The 4,932-nt window shown below is 42.2% G+C and overlaps 1 long non-coding RNA gene across 1 annotated transcript; it reads left to right on the top strand.

Annotated features, from left to right (window-relative positions):
* The first annotated feature begins 676 nt into the window (after positions 1-676).
* LOC134825798 (uncharacterized) lies at positions 677-2,757 on the top strand. The gene is made up of 2 exons (XR_010161613.1): positions 677-826; positions 953-2,757. It is a non-coding gene; the product is annotated as an uncharacterized LOC134825798 (long non-coding RNA).
* The last annotated feature ends 2,175 nt before the right edge of the window (positions 2,758-4,932 follow it).

Raw genomic sequence — 4,932 nt, 5'->3', positions numbered from 1 at the left:
AGTAGACATGCCCCTCTACCATACCAGATCCATTTCATGCCAGTTCAGGCATAATTACCGCTAAAAAGCATGTTTCTAAATTTCTGTCAAATGTTTCCAAAATCTTAACTACTGCTCAGAAACCAAAATGGAAATATTGCCCAGAGCCCTTTCTGAACAAGCTGGACCCACTAAACTTCCCGGGGACACTCCTGGTATCAATAGCAATCGGTTTCAGTTCAGTCCAGGACATTCTGAGACAATGTTCATTTTTTGTTCATTTCATTCATTCCATGAATTCGATAAATATTTAAAAACTAGCTGGAAATGTCAGTACACATGCCATCCTATCATACCAGAGCAAATTCTACTTAGTTTACGGACAAATACCGCCAAAAACATCGATAAAATGTTGTCTCCAACATCTTGGATACATCTTCTGTATTTTGGATACGTCGAGCGCGATCTTGTTTCACCAACGAAATCCTACTAGCTTCATAAATTTTGATTAAATTTTACGCGCGCGGCGAGACGCGCGGATTTTCGGATATGAACGAATTTAAGTAAACCCGATTTATTATTTTTGCTCTGAAAATTAATATATAGGTGGAAGTAGAACCCAACTTTATTGCACTCTACGCATCTAAAACTCATATTAGTAGTAATGTTAGTTGTCGCTTAACTAAACCATTTCAGATTTTATGCCGAGTTACGTCATTGTTTGCATCATTGATGTAAAATATACCTGGGAGAAACTCCTTCTAGCCGCACCTCACGCATGATGAGTGATAGCTCATATCGAAAACCCCCGAGCTGAAGTGTGTGTCACACGAGAGTCTGCAACATGGTGTGTAGTTAATACTTTTGAAAATTAATTATTTCACCACTAGAAGATTTACAGGTTGTAATTGTAATAAGTCTATCTATGTGTTATGATTCATGTTTGTCTATTAATAATAATTATTTTTCTCAGGAGTCACGTGCGAAGGACAAAATTTGCCGTTACGGCAGTAGACAATTCTAGCTAAGAAAGCAGAGTTCAGAGCAGAATTGAAGCAGAAAGCTGCCGACCAACACCTGTACCTCTCAGCGCAGCAACACAAAACAAAAAAGGTGGCACCCAATCTATTCACCCAACTCCTGACAGTACATGGAATCACCCCAGACAATTACAGACTTCCTCTGGCGTTTGGTCTTCTCCCTGGAAAGCGGCAAGAACACTACACAAACTTACTAGAAGAACTGGATCGCTTTGGACCTTTCCAGCCAGACACCGCCCTTTGTGATAATGAAGCTAGACTACGGAACAGTGTCACTGCTGTCTGGCCCGGGACTACTCTACGTGGCTGCTACTTCCACTTCAAACAGGCTCTATGGAGGAACTTCGCTCGCTCCGACCTTGTTCCGGAGTATCAGGTGGTTGGATCCGACATCCGGAAAGCCTTCCAACGGATCGGAGCTCTACCTTTCATCCCTCCTGATGACATTCACTACGCAGGGCAGACCTTTAGACCTATCCTCTCCGCAGATATGGATGTCTTAACATTATTTTTTGAGTCCACGTGGATGGGAACACCAAACAGACCTGCTCGCTTCGATCACCTGTCCTGGAACCAGTACAATTGCTGTCTAGCTGGTCTCCCACGCTCTTTGAACCTTACAGAAGGATGACATAATGGTTTCCGCAGCCTCGTCCAGTGTTCAAATCCTACCATCTGGAAATTCCTTGAAGCCCTCAAACTAGAGCAAGGACTAACAGACTCAACACTGACAACACTCTTGGAGTATTCAAAGACAGGACAACACTTGTTATGCTCCAGCTCTACAAATCCCTGATAAGGTCCAGAGTGGAGTACTGCTGCCCGCTTTGGAATCAAAACAAGATCTATGATGTCCAGTCTATCGAGAGCATACAACGCTAGTTCACCAGACGGATTCTAGGGCTCAGAGACACCGATTAAATGGAATAGACTGAAGGAACTGAAACTTACATCACTGCAAAGACGCCGAGAACGCTACACCATCATACATCTGTGGAAAGTTCTCCAGGGAATATGTCCAAATGTTCTAGATGTACAGTTCAGAGAGAATGCCAGACTGGGAGTTAAAGTTATACTCCCTTCTCTCACCAAAAAAGCATCAGCTGCTGCACGCTCCGCCTACGACCACTCATTCGCAGTAAGAGCTGGAAGACTCTGGAATGTTCTCCCCAAAATTGTCAATACTCAAAGGACTTTGACAAGCTTCAAGACATCTCTTGGAAACTTCCTAGACACCCTTCCAGAATCCAGACAAGCCCCTACTTCTGGATACAGTGCAGAAAACTCTATTTCTACAGACATAGCGGAGTTCTACAGTTACTAGCTACGAGTCCACATGGATCGAGATCTCATCAATCCTACCTTCGCTCACTACAAATGGAGTCCACCAAGATGCTGCTTCCCCGGAGTTCAACATAGCTGAAGGATTGCTCCACGGCCTCTACTGCACTCAATGTTATCCTTTTCAAACCTTACTATCTGGAAATTTCTGGACTGTCTGAAGGCGGGGCAGGACATAACATATGTGAAACTCACGAAGAGACTGTGCAGAGAACGTCCTAGCCGAGGAGCAGCAAAGTGGATCTTAAGTATGACGAGAGACTGCAGACTGTTAACTTGATTTTCTTAAAGTTATTGGATGTATGATTTGAATTTATGATATAATGAATTTGTGATTTAAATTTATTAACATGACTTTCAAATTGATAATCTCTCTTGGTGAAGAATATAATAATAATTTGTATAATTTGTAAAGTTCGTAGATTCCTCTACAGGGTCATCGAATAGTTCGACCGCCCTTGTTTAACAGTACACTACATTGTAGATGTTCTGAAGGAGTGTCCTAAGATTCTTGATCTTTTGGCACAGGCACCCCTCCTCATTTAACCCTCAATCAAGTTTCCTATCATTCGGCTAATTCGACCGAGGAGATCACATAGATCCAATGAATCCTTAGCTACTCCCTAGACTGAGTAAAACTGGGATTCTAACCCTGAACCTTCTGTACAGAAGGCGGAAGCTCTAACCACTAGGCCACCCAGCCATTGAGAAAAATTGGGGGAAATTCAACTAAGCGTCGCTTATTTTCGGTACTGCTTGTCCCCGTTGACTAACCGACGTGTTACCACACTTAGTATTTAGGCTTCATGCAGAGAAAAGCATGTCAAGACGATAATCCCGCTTAGGCCATATTACAATTCAAATACACGATGCAACGAATTTTGAGGCCATGCCTTGGCCTTGTTCATACAAGTTGTTTATCCTACTGGAGAACTAAAGCAATATTGGGCCGCATTCTTTGTTGGCACCGCAATCATTTCCTATTCTAACATACATAGCATAATAACATTGAACATAGGTAAGCAAGCAACACCACGATTTTCTCGTAAAATCGGTAATATTTCTGTATTTAATGTAGAGCCGGGCGCTAGATCACAGATATCCCTAGATATGCACGATCTTTGATCCATCTAGGGTCGCCCCTGAAATTGGAGATACGCTCTCTAAGGCATGCTACCATCTTATTTCACAATTGCCTGTAGGGAGGTACCCAAAAATTACCTCTTTAACTAACAGTTGCACTGCCACCAGACAGGAGGGTGTAAAATGCAGCTCTGATTTGAAGAAATCAATATGACTGAAGACTCTTACTGTCAGAGTCAGTAAATTAACGCATGCTACCGGCCCTGTACCCCAATACACGATGTCCTCAGACCTCATCAGTGATTCTCCAGTAAATTTAACGACATTACTTCGGAGTATTCCAACAGCCACATTGTTACACACGTGCAACCAGCCAATTGCAGGTAGCCGAAGGATTAATTTTGGCCAGTGACGGTTAAACTTAAAGTAGTGTGTACCGTACTTCGCCCGAGACTGCTGCAATGTGCAGCTCCTCATTTAACCCTCACTTCCGATTTCCCGAGTATTCGGCTGATAGAAATGTTCCCTTTGTCTAAGTATAACCACGATCCAATAAATGTAAGCAAAAACTATATTCATCACTTATTTATCGCCATTTAAAAGTTTATAATATTTGACCCTATGTTCTCCAGTCCTAATATATAATATAACCGGCCCGTATAACATAACCCGTAAAGAGCGAGTAGTGCGACCGACGTAAGCCTTTCCACAGACACTACATTGGGAAATAACAAATAAATGATGTTGTAACTCTATAAGCAGTAGAAGTTTCCACTTTCCAAGGGAAGCTTTAAGTTCACAACATTTGCATCGTGGCACATTGCATTCGCTGGTTCATGGTTGGGCCATGTTTAGCTCCTAAAGCAAGTAAAGTTCTTTCAATTTGACGAGGCGAGATTTTAACAACATAACTCGCAGGACTGCTGTATTTAGCACACGCGCGACTGTAATGATATGAAAAATGAGCCGTCCGCTCATGCCTATATATAGTCATCGTGTCCATAGATACGTGAAGCGACGCGTATCCATAGATACGTGTAGTGACGCGCAAGTTATTCTATTATGAATTCATTTTGTGTTTTGTTCGGCGCGCGGCGTAAGAACTTATTTTGACCATATAAATGTTCATAACTTTTTATGAGAACCTGTGCTGAGTTTTTTGAGAAGGGCGACATTCGATTAAGCATTTTTGCTATCCAATGGTATAAAATGTAGCACCAGCGCAATTATCGCTCAACAATCTTATTTCTACGCGCAGCTCTCAGCGGGTATCAACTCTGATATCTACCAAATTTTTCGGACAGTTGTGAAAGCCTTATTGGATCGAAGGTCGTCGCCAATTTTTAGAATTATCTCATTCAAGGAACCGAAGATATATTTGAATAATACGACAATAATTAACGAATTTGGTCAAATTACGCGACTTTTACAATTGTAGCGCGATGCGTTACTGTGCTGCGCCGCGCACTCAATGAGGCTTCTTCAGATC

This window comes from Bolinopsis microptera, unplaced genomic scaffold, assembly GCF_026151205.1.
Source record: "Bolinopsis microptera isolate Bmic1 unplaced genomic scaffold, MBARI_Bmic_1.0 sca90, whole genome shotgun sequence".
Classification (NCBI taxonomy): Eukaryota; Metazoa; Ctenophora; class Tentaculata; order Lobata; family Bolinopsidae; genus Bolinopsis; species Bolinopsis microptera.
Note: the sequence above shows the minus strand (reverse complement) of the source record. Positions and strands in the feature narration are given on the sequence as shown.